Raw genomic sequence first — 13,026 nt, forward strand, 5'->3', positions numbered from 1 at the left:
GAAAGGTCAAACTAGTTAAAGTCCATAGTCTAAATCTATTGAAAATAGAATAACAAATTTTAAAGTTGCACAGAATTTAATGGTTATTTGAAGACAGTGAGTCATTCAAGTACCTGGAAGAGGGCAAGGGATGTGAGGGTGGATCAATCTTATAAACTCTCAGTTTTATGCGAAATTCACCTTTAGTTAACAATGTGCTAGCAAGTTACAGGAGAATTCTAAATTACAAGTTGTAGAATGGAACCGCTATCCCTTCTGCTAGTTTACCTTTATAAAACCATGCTTATGCAATTTCAGAAAGCATAGTGCATTTATTAATTGGAAGCTCCTTTCTGTATAATTTAAATGTAAGATAGCAGAAACTATTTTGTTCATCACTGTGTTCCCAGAGCCCTGTTTTTGCTTGGCACAAGCTCAGTGAATTAAGCCATTAAAATCAAGTGTGTTGAAACTTGGATAAAACAAACAATAAAAACAAATATAAATATGACATGTAATAGTGGTAAGAGGAAAGAGTGGAGGTAAAGAAGATTGTCAGAGGCAACGGAATCATTTTATATCTTTAAAGGTCAATTTTACAGAAAGCATAAGAATTGTACAGAAAAGCAATTGGAACAAATTGTTTGCAGGGGAAAAGGGATAGTTGGATACTAGATTTAAAATAGAAATATAAAATGTGTTTTATGATCAGCAATGTGCCTTATGAAGCATCAGTCAAGTCAAGGCTTTTTTTTTCACTTAATTGCTGGTCAATTAATGAAACAAGTGTTTTTTACTTTTAACTAGGATATGAAATTGTACTAGTTTCATCTGTATTCTTCTAATGATTATTTTTGCTTTTGACTTTAATTTTTTTGGGGTATCATACATAGTGCTGCTTTGGGGTTAATCCTGTATGTCTCTAACTCTAGAATCATTCCTACTGGTGCTCAGGAGACTATAGGGTATGCCAGGAATCAAACACAGATTGGATATGTGCAAGACGAGGACTCTACCTACCTACAGTACTATCACTCCAGCCACTAGTTTAGTTTTGATATGTATGAAATTTTGACAAAAAATTATAATTGCTCAAAATTTGAAAGTGATTAGCATGTTATTTAGGTAAAAGATATTTTTAATCTAGAAACTCTTGTTTCCCTAATGGCAGAGTAGCATTTATCAAACTAATCTGTTCTCAAATAACCACTGTAAGCTCCAAATTAAATGAAAAAAACATTTTCAAAATCTATCAGAGTCTTTTAATACAAGAAAAAAAGGAAGTTTCAAGTACAGACAAAATAAAATTAGAACTTTGAAAGTAGAGTAAGACTTCTGTTTATAAAAAGTTTGAAAGTGTGTTCTATGGTTTCTGTGAAAAAAAAATCAAGTAGACTTTTATCATCAACAGTGCATGAAAATAAAGGAGAAAAGATTGGAAGGAGAATTTTTGGCAACACTAATTTGCAAATTAAGGAGATAGCATCAGAGTGGAGAAAATTATGGAGGGACAGTCTCCATAACTTTTTTATGAATTCTTATATCCATAGCCAATCAAGAATTGGTCATGAGTGAGCACTCTTCAAAGAATTGTTAAGAAGAAAATAATCACAGTGCTGAAAAAGCAAAGAGTAAATTTATAAGCCCGACCAGTTCAGTGGATTACAGAATGAAGTCCCCCTCTCCTGAATTAAAGAAGCATAGAAAAGCCTATTCTAAGGATTTACCAAATAGTGAGTCATGAAAAAAAAAAACTCAAGCATTTTAGAAAGCTTGTAATTCAATAAAATACATTTTGTTTCTATAATGGAGTTAAAATAGAACTGAATAACTCATTACAAAATCAAATATCTGAAAACTTTTAAAGGCCAGAGAGATAATACAGACAGGAAGGCTCTCCACTGCCTATACCTGGTTTAACCTGAGGCTATATATAAGGCTCTCTGAGTCCCACCAGGAATGATACCCAATCACAGAGCCATGAATAATCCCTAAATCCCACCAATTCTGGTCCAATCAACACAAAATATTTAGATAAAACTTGGGCATTAAAAGCCATAAAGTTTTCAAGGGGTCCTCCTAAGCCAGGGGTCTCAAACTAGCGGCCCACGGGCCCTTTGCGGCCCTCTGTACATTTTTGTGGCCAGCAGCCGGCCTTCAAATGTCGCAGTATTCACGAGTATCCGCTTACCGAATAATCGCAATAAAAATCGCATTAGTAAGAAAAAAATCGCATTAAACATCCGCATACCCTGAGTTCTGTTCGGGGTATGCAAATGTTTAATGCGATTTTTTGCGTTTTTTTTCTTACTAATGCGATTTTTTATTGCGAATATTCGGTAAACGAAATCCCTTATGTGGCCCTGCCTCACCCCGACTTTGCCTCCTGCGGCCCCCAGGTAAATTGAGTTTGAGACCCCTGCCAATGTTCAGGGATCTCAGGCCACTTCCAGTGTCATTAAGCCAACAGGACAGAACAGTTTAATGTTCAGCTGGCAGTACTGAGATTTTAGGGGCTTGTCTGTAGAATATAAACTCAGACTATCTCCCCAGACCCCAAATAAAATATTTTTCACCACAAGAATGTGTGCAAACAACATATCTAAGTTGTGGATTGTAAATAACACATTCCTCACAGATTGTGTCCTTAAAGTAGAAATGAGGGTCAGAACGATAATATATAAATTCAGGTATTTGCCTTAAATGTGGCCAATTGTGGTTTAAACCTTTGCACCGCAATATGGTCCCTCAATACTGCCATGAGTGACCCTTGAGCAAAGAGTTAGGAATAACTACGGGTGATTTTTGAAGACTAAAAAACAAACAAGCAAATACAACCATAAATAAAATTAAAATTAAAAATTAGATATCAGAGAAAGTTGCTTACCATGCATTCAGTTTATTTGGATTTTATTTTTTTTAATTTGTTTAAAGAAAATGTATCACATAGTTGACATAGCTGATTATAGTACATTTGTTTTAGGATGACAGAAGGCAAAGTTTTTAAAAATTAGAAAGAAAATATAAAATCAAAGAAAAGAAAGGAAAAAAAAGGTTCATTAGCAGGTAAATTCATAAAAATTATTGTATCACAAAGTAATGAATACAATAGCAGGTTAAGTAAGTTCCTTTTTTTTTAGATAGGAGATACACTAAATAAAATATATTTGTGTGTGGCAGTTGTTGCTCTTGCATAGGCACAGCAAAATATAGAAGAAATCAAAAGGAAAAACCTTTGGCCTAAAAACAGGGGGACCTTACCCTTAAGTTATTCTGGTTTAAGACCAACACCAGGCTCCAGGCATACTAGGTTGTCCTATCCCATAGTTGTTCTCTATGATCCCATTAAGGGCTCTTCACCTTTACTGTTGTTGCTGTTAGGTTTCTGTAGTTATAGAACCTGGTTTCTGTACAGGTCCTGTGCCGATGTCCTGTGATGTGTAGCATCTTCTGGTTTCTTCTCTCTATTCGGTAGTATTGCAGAGACTCCTGCCCTAAAAGTAGACTGTTGCTGTTACCAGGTTGTTAAGGTGTCATAAGAACTGTCTTTGGAGTAAGTCAGTGCCATGACAGTAGTGGGGACTTCCTTGGTTGAATTTTTATTCCTGGTGATGGTGTAGAAAGCCATGTTTGTTTTTATAGACGTAGATGGTATTCATGGCTCCTAACTACTAAAGTCTAAGCCAAGTCACTATGACAAGTGTTCAGGGTATAAGGTCCCACTTCATTGTAAAATTTGTGTGTTCCCATCCTGTTAGATAAGAACCTGTTTGCATATGTAGACATTCCAATTTTTTTTTCTTTTTAAAAAATATGGGACGTTTCACGAATTTGCGTGTCATCCTTGAGCAGGGGCCATGCTAATCTTCTCCATATCATTCCAGTTTTAGTATATGTGCTGCCGAAGTGAGCACAAACATTCCAATTTTAACATGTTTACACAAAAAGGAAGAATGCCACAAGGTATTACTGTTTCATTTGGGGGCCGAGGTATCAAGACCAACAATCCCCATAACCCTTTTCTTACATGAACTCTAAACAGAAATTTATCTACTAGCATTCCTTACTAAATAGATCCCAAGGATGGGAAAAATTTCTGCTACATAAGATATTTGATAATGGTTATGTCTATTAAAGGAATGTATCTTAACCAGCTTCAGCCTGTGATTTGGCTTTGTGGAGTCTAAGGAAAATGGCTCCCAGCAGTCACATATAAGAAAATATCCTCAAGCAAGTGACATCTCAACTACCAAATCTGGTAGCAAGCAAAAGTCCACAGTGAAAGGGGTGAAGGAAGAGGGGCCACCAATAGTAAATCAATAGCAGCAGAGTGTCAGTTTCTTCTCATGCTGAGAATCTATCTTTTTGATTTGGGAGCTAGTTGGCATCTAGCTGGGGTGGGGATAATGTTCTGCTTAGTAGGTAGTTAAGGACTGGTGGTAAAAACAAACAAAAAAAAGGTTAAATGTGGAGAAATAAAGTGAAGGGCTAGAAAAGGGTATATGTAAGGTGGTAAGCAAAGGGGAGAGGAGTTATCTATGATGGGGGAAACACTATACAACATAGAAATTATATATATATTACAGGCAGAATAGATTGACATTGGTATGGCGAACATATAAACTCATGCGTGTACATTGGCAGACACAGAGGATCGATCCATGGGTTACTTCTGAATAGCTAACCCAGGTGATATGGGGGAAAACATTTTAAAAATAGGTAAAGCTGGCAAGTCTGATGTAAAGGTTTTTCTTTTTTCTTTTTATTTTGGGGGGGGACAATCATGGTTGGCGAGGGTGAACTTAATTGAAAAAAGGCTTCATAGATTAAGTTGTGCATAGCGCATTTTCAAAAAACCAAGTGATATGGTAATGAGCACTGACTGGGGAGTCTATATCATGAAATTGAAATTATATACATTACTGTTGAATGTTAGACCTTAGTATAGACAACACATACAATCATGTGTATATATCAACAGACTCTAAGTATAGATCCAAGGGTTATAATGGAAAAGCTAACCCCAGTGAAATGGGAAAGAATGCTTTTTTTTAAAAAAATAAATTAATTAAAAAATTGCAGCTGGCACGAAAATCTTTATAAGATTTTCCATTTTCTGGACCATCCCTGATTGGTAAACTTCACTGGCATAAAGCTTCATGGCTTAGATTGTGTATAGTGCCTACAGAAAATTAAGTGATATGGTATTGAGCATTGTATAGGGAGTATATATCCTGAAATATTGTCCAGCATGTCTTGAACATCCCGTTTCCTTCCTTAAAAGAAATCTAAAATCATGAGCATTATGGTATCATCTGAAACTACCTACAATATTTGGTTTGGAAAATGAGGACTAATTGGAAGAATGGAAAGCTGCTGGGGGAGAGCCAAGAACAGCCTCACTTCTGTTTGATAGAAGGGGTTAAGTTCCCTCCCCCACCACTATATTGGCCCCACCACTCTGGTGGTCCAATCCCCCAGGGGGCACGCTGGCGTGGGGAGGGTGCCCAGTCTATTGCTTAAACTCCCTTGAGGGCATTTGGTCCATAGTCCTCTTGCCGTCTGGCCAGCGTAGGTTCCCCAGTCCTCAGGTGCATGAGGGGATCGGGAGACTGCCTAAGGAGAGTTGCTGGGTTTTATTCTTATAACCTTATTTATACCCCCATAAGATCCCTGTAGACAGAGTCAAGAATAAGTCCTGAGCCCTATCTGATGTGCCCTCTAAACAAAACAAAACAGAATAGAGAAAACATTTGAAAGTAATATTCTAAAAGTTAGGATTATAGCTCAAGTGGTAGAGCACATGTGTTCTACCAATTCTCATTTCTGAAACCACGTATGTCCTGCCTCTCACTCAGGCTCCAGCAGTTTCAATCCTGGTAGTTTCTGAGCTCTGCTGCTCTGAGAGTAGATCCATAGATCCATACCCACTGGGAAAAAAAAATGCCTCTCAGGAGCTTTTCCTGAACACCTCTGAGGGTTACTCACCCACTGGGAAAAAAAAAGCCTCTCAGGAGCTTTTCCTGAACACCTCTGAGGGTTACTCTAATAAAAATAAAATGAATAGAATGGGGTCAAGGGAACATAAGACACTTCCCTTGCAAGCAGTCAACCCTGATTCTATCCCTGGCACTTCAGGTGGTCCCCTAAGGCCATCAATAGCAATTCCTGAGTGCAGAGCCAGGAAAAACACCCGAGTAACAACTGGTATGGCCACTAAACAAACAAATCCTAAGAATGAATTGACTGAAATTCTACCCCAAAATAGAAAGAGAAATGAAACTGAACCAAAATATTTTGAAAAAAAATTATCAGCTAAATTGAAAACTAAAAAATAGTTATTTTGAACAATTATAAAATGAACTAATCTTTATCCCTGTTAATCAATAAGTAGATAATACCATAAATCACTATCAGGAATTGTAGAGAGGAATATCATTATATACTCTCCAGGTATTTGATATCACGAGGTGATTTGAAATATTGCTAATGGCAAAACTTTAACAACTTAGACAAAATAGACTAATTCCTTGATGGTACAACTTACAAAGGTGGCTGAGATAATTAGAACATTTAAACAGTCATATAGTTATAAAAAATGAACACATTTTCAAAATTCTTTCCAGAAAAAATACCTCAGGCAAAGTTTATTTCCCTGGTTGAAGTTACCAAACATTTAATTAGAAAATGATGTCAGGCTAATGTAAGTTCTTTCATGAAAGAAAAAAGGAAAATAAGTTCTTAAATTAATTTATAAGGCTAGCATGTCTCTAATACTAAAAATTGACAAGGACATTACAACATTACAAGGAACAGAACAGACTAATTATACACTGGTATTTCTTATTACCTGATGACATAAACCTAAAAATATTAGCAATTTGAATTTAGCAATGTATATAATCTAGAAATATAAAATAAAAATGACACAGTTGTGGTATAAACAAAGGCAATCTTTATTTTTAAGGTTTAATAATCAATATTATTTAGCATGTTAATAGAAAAATATGATAGAAGGTTATAAAAATGTGTTTATAAAAGTCAACAGCATTTTAAAATACAACATGTGATACACTAGTAATTACAAAACCTTGACTAACTGATTCTTTAAAAGTCATTTCTAAAAAATCTACATCACACATTCTATGAAGCGGTGAATTATTGAACATTATTGCCTTAAAGTCCAGAAGTAGATGCAGATGTTCATAACAATAACATTTAGTGGACTTTATGCTCCACACTTTCGTCAATGACATAGTAAAGCAAAATTAATATAATAAAGCTTAGAATTAGCCATTATTCATAGAGCATAAATAACAGTAATATAAGATTTATATAACAATCATATAACACTTTGTTTCTCTCTATAAAAATCCAATTTTGAAATCATAGCAACCCAAAGCTAACTCTCAATTAAAATAGTATAAGAGATTCTGATAGAATTAAGTTAATGTGATATTTCTTAAGTGTAATGAGTTGCATTTTTTATATCTGTTAAATCTTATAAAACTCTATATCAAGAATATTAATAATTTTGTTTATTTTGAGGCCACCTCTAAAAGTACTCATGGCTTAATTTTGCCACTGCCCTCAGGAATCACTTCTAGTGGACCATATGGAGTTGTAGGGCATAGCATGTAGGTAGACTGGACACATGCACCCTATCTCTCATACTATCACACATACTATCTCTCACTATCTCTCAGGTACTATGTTCTATATCAGAAATATACATTTTAATTTGTTATTTAAGTGAAAACATTAAAAATGATGTTTATTATTACTAATTCACCATAAAGAATAAAGATATGCAGTGAAAATTATAAGATTATTATAAAAAAAACTGGGGCTGGAGCAATGGCACAGCTGACCTAGAGTGGACAGAGATTCCATCCTCCAGAGTCCCTTATGGTCCCCCAAGCCAGGAACTATTTCTGAGCACATAACCAAGAGTAACCCCTGAGCATCACTGGTGTGGCTCAAACCCCCCAAAAAGATGATTATAAAACACATTATAAGTTTACATGTATTATATATGTAGAATTTAATATACTTTTATATAAAATTGTTCAAAAATTTAGACCAATTATTATACTGATTAAAATTACAAAAACTCAGTGTTTTTTGTTCAAAGTAAGAAAAATTGGTGACATTTACATGTGACATTTTATTTTTCTTTGTTGTGGAATTTTTCTATATTAGTGATGTGAGTACATTTTTTCAGGTTTTAATGTATTTTACATCATTTAGAGATATAATGATTGTTTAGTTAACAATAATTTTTAAGTTTGCTTGAAATTTTAGAGTTGATCATTAAAATAAATAATAAATTATTCTAGTAACTCTATTACCCAAATAAACCAGTTCAGCAATGAATTTAACCAACCTTCCTTTAAACAGTAGTCACTCCACATCATTTAATCTAATAATTTCAGTGACACTTAATAAAAATAATCTTAAATATCATAAATAGTAATATGTAAATATGTGAAAGCTCTATTTAATTGAGAGAATGATTGCTTGAACTTGAGTCATAAGTAAACAAGAAAGATTATATTTTTCTTTCCCAAAATATCTGAGTATGTGTTCTATAGTTAAAGAATAGCTTTTGAGATTAAATCCTATCAGACATCTATTCCTTATTCTCTCAAAACTGAACACAAAAACCAAAAGTGTTTATTCCAGTTCACTGAAGCAGAATCCCCAAGTAACAACAGCCTGCACCCTAGCAGTTATTCTCAACTGCAAAAATAAACTTTTTGTCAATAACTACCAAGATATTGTGGTATATGCTAGGGCCATCAGGGCACCACTGGGGACCCACAGAAATGTGGATATTTGTATATGCTCTCAAATTTGTTCAAATTTGCTCAAATTTGTTTCGGTGCAATCTTTTATTAAAACAGAACTGAACTCTAAGGAAAACATTTACTGAAGATCTTGAAAGTGAAAATATAATTACTAAAATAAAAATATATGTAGGTCAATAGTTAGCTTAAGTATTAGAATGCATAGAAATGAATGAAAATTAATGATGTGGAAAATTAGAGGATAATTTTTCTAGCATCCTTTATATGGGGTAAAATAGAAAGTAATAGGAGTGAATAGGCCAGGAAAATAGCAATTATATACAGAGGTGACAACCTTTAGCAGTTTCAGAATAGATATAAAAATAAAGGTGCAATCATTGAAGACATAAAAGCTGACAGTTTTGCACAGTGAGAGGTAGATGGAATATTCATATTACATAACTTCATTTGGTCTCAATCACTTTATAAGAAAAAATACAAATTTCAAAACATTGGCATTATTATTTGGTGATACTAAGGAAATCCTACAAGTATAAGAGAGGATTATAGTTGTCTAGAGCAATAGAAATCAGACTAAGTCTCTAACTGATTTCATCAGTCTCTGGGGGAAAAAATGAAGATTCTTAAAAGAAATAACTAAAAGTAATTTTATTTTTAAGTTTTATTTCCAAATGTATTATTTCATACCTCAAATTTGAGCATTGAGTAATATTCTAAATAAAATATTTAGCAAAGTTATTTCTATAAGACATTTTTGAAAGACTGGAAAATGCACTGTGCTGAAAATAAATAGAAAGAAAAAAAAAGAAATACAACAAACACCCAGAAAAAAATACAAGAATTAATGTTATATAAATAACACAATAGACTCATTATTATAACAAATAATCATTTTCTGTAAATAATAGACTCATTATTTGAACAAGAATCACTTTAAAGAATACATTTTCATCTTAATCTAGGAACAAGAATGCTGAAAGCATGGATAGATCAAATTAGAAGGAAAATTTCGATGAAGTAATTGCCTTAAGATGATTATGTTGATAGCTCTTAAGAATGTATTAGCATGATTAGGTTTGACTAAAAGTAAGAGAAATTCAAGTACTGATGGGTAAAGAAGAAAAATATTTGACTTTTCTACATAAAAGGTTACTATTATTATTATTTCTCCACTTTAAAATTTCCCAAGAGAAGTAATTTTCTTTTCTTCATCACTACCTCATATCTGGCATTCTCCATGTACCTCAATGCTGATGATTTTGGAAGGAATGTTCCAAATTTCAAATAGCTGCTGTTCTCTTTTATCAGCAAACATAAAGGGGGACAAATGCACTTTCCAAATGTCTTTTAGTGAACCAAATTCGATATTTTGACTTAAATCTCTCTGATAAGGCTTAGTCAAATGACTCAGCAACATAGACTCAAAATAGGGTCTTTGAGTGGTTATATTTCTTTTAAAAATCAGAAGATGTGTTACTATAAAACTGTAAGCATAGAACTAAAGGTTCTACCTGCAATAAGTAAATACCAGACAAGATATGGAACAAATCAAATGAAGGAATTTATCTAATCTAGAGATCAGAAGTTAGGGAAAGGGAACCAAGAGAGGACTACAAGTGCAATTCAGAAAAGGACATGAAAATAGTATCCATGTTCATGTCCAGGTTTTTAATTTCACTTCTTTCCTTGAAACTGTCACATTAATTTCCCATATGTTAATCTTTCTATCAATCAATATTTCATTTTATTGATATAGCAAGGATACATTAAGCATTTGTTTAATGTCATCACAATAGTAATTTGTGAGATATTGGTTTGAGGACAGTCCTAATTGCCATTCAGAACTTTTAGGAATAGCAATTCATTTTCATAATATCACAAAATATTTTATAGTCCAGTTAATAAACAAAACATCTAATCTAAGTTAAAAAGTAAGTGGTGAAGTTGATAGAATCAAGAGTTGTATCCCTTATTTCAGGGTATAGATAAATCATTTCTTTTTATTAAATCTAACCAAACCTTGGGAATGTATAACTTTTAGTTTCAAAAATAGGTATTGCTCAAATAACTTATTTTTCATAGAATCAGTATTTCCATGAACAGTTAAGAACATATTTTAATATAATTTTTAGTAAGTGAATAAAATATATTAATGTTTGAAATAGCTCCATACTTTGAATTTATTTTGGGGGAGTTATATACTACTGTGTGTAGGGTTATTCCTAACTTTTCATTTCTAGGACTGAAGAAATAATACAGTAGGTAGGACACCTACCTTGTACATGGCCAACCTGATTTCAATCCCTTACATCCTATTTAGATTCCTGATCCCTACGAGGAGTGATTTCTGCATGCAGAATCAGGAGTAACCCCAGAACATAATAGGAAATAGCCCCTGAAACAAAACAAAACACACACACACACACACACACACACACACACACACAATTCCTCCTGGTGTAATTCAGGAGACCAGATAGGGTGCTAGAGCCAGGGAGTGAACCTAGGTCGATTGAAGCATAGCAAACACAGCTACTACCTCTTCAGCCCTAGGTGATATAATTTTTAATAATAAGATCCCTGTTATGTACATGTGCCAATGTGATTTTTATACATGTGTGTCTACATACCAAAATGTGTATAACACCTCACATTTAGAGAAAAATATATATTCAATATATTTCTAAAGAAAGAAAGATGTTTGTTATTTCTGAAAGGTTGTGATAATTTGTTTGTTTTTTGGGCCATACCCAGTGGTCCTCAGTGTTACTTCTGGCTTTGTATCCAGAAATCGCGCCTGGAAGGCTTGGAAGACCATATGGGATGTCAGGGACTGAACCTGGGTTCTAGGTCATCTACATGCAAGGCAAACTCCCTACCACTAAGCTATTACTCTGGCCACTTGGGAAAATGTATTTACAATAAATGCATTGTGTGTTTTTGATAATTAATAATGCAGGAATACTTAAGATACTAGTTATAATTAAGAAAGATACTGAGAAAAATATTTAAAGGAATCTTATGTTATCTGGGGCAAATAGAAACCTATATGTAAATAGAAGAGGGTATTTTAGGTATAGCTATATTAATTTCTATAGTTTAATAGTAGTAGAATACAGGACGAATGGAATGAGATAGACTTTATGAAGGAGGCTCTGACTGTCATGCTGCGATAGGAGTTTCAGAGGGATACATCTGTTGATCTCAATTAGTTATAAATTTTAAATTGTAGAGTTACTAATAAGTGATGAATAATTCAAAGAAACAACACTCATTATTATATATGTACCAAACTAAGAAACATAAATTTATTATAAGGAGTTATTACACAAGTAAAAAGAGTTATTGAGATCAAAATGACTATTGAAATGAATTTTATCTACTAATTGGTTGGTAGGCTGATCAATAGACTAAAGACAAAAAATAACTTCTATTTCTTATAGCCTTAAATTAAAATTTAGATCAAATGAGATTAAAGAGTATACTACAGCCCCCAAGTTGAGTTTATATTCTTTAAAAGTACATATGGAATTTTTATAAGAAAAGACAATTTCATTGAAACTTATAAGCACCTGCATATCTGTGATTATTGAGGTTATATCATCTTATCTAATAATAATAATAGAAACCTAGAATGTCACAAGAATATACCAACATATCTAAATCTATGAGGATAAAGTAACATGATGTTAATAAATATTGGTTCAATGAGAACATTTTAAAATATTAAAAAATGTGGGGCTGGAGCAATGGCACAAATGGTAAGGTGTTTGCCTTGCATGCACTAACTTAGGAAGGACTGTGGTTCAATTTCCCAGTGTGCTATATGGTCCCTCCAAGCCAGGAGCGATTTTTGAATGCATAGCCAGGAGTAATTCCTGAGTGTCACCGGATGTGGCCCCAAAACAAACAAAAAATGTTCAAAACAATAAAATTTGACACAATCTATGAAAGCCTATAAGATTCAGAAAAAGCAGTTATATAACATAAGGGAAGTTTAACACTCAGGTTTACATCAGGATAGCAAAGAAAACAATTCTAATAGAATCAGAATTAAAGGAAAGAAAAAATATACACTACATAAATGCAAAACTATTAAGTTACTTTTAATATCTTTATATCATTAAATCAGTAAGCTAGAAGAAATGAACATATTCTTAGAATCCTATAATTTCCTAAATAAATCTAATAGAATAATTATAATCATAAAAATTAATATATTATTCAAACATATTCC

At 33.3% G+C, this 13,026-nt stretch overlaps 1 non-coding gene across 1 annotated transcript; it reads right to left on the reverse strand.

Annotated features, from left to right (window-relative positions):
- Nucleotides 1–3,786: 3,786 nt before the first annotated feature.
- Nucleotides 3,787–3,893, reverse strand: LOC126003167 (U6 spliceosomal RNA). The gene has a single exon (XR_007493703.1). It is a non-coding gene; the product is annotated as a U6 spliceosomal RNA (small nuclear RNA).
- Nucleotides 3,894–13,026: the final 9,133 nt, after the last annotated feature.

The sequence above is a fragment of the Suncus etruscus genome, chromosome 2 (assembly GCF_024139225.1).
Source record: "Suncus etruscus isolate mSunEtr1 chromosome 2, mSunEtr1.pri.cur, whole genome shotgun sequence".
NCBI lineage: Eukaryota > Metazoa > Chordata > Mammalia > Eulipotyphla > Soricidae > Suncus > Suncus etruscus.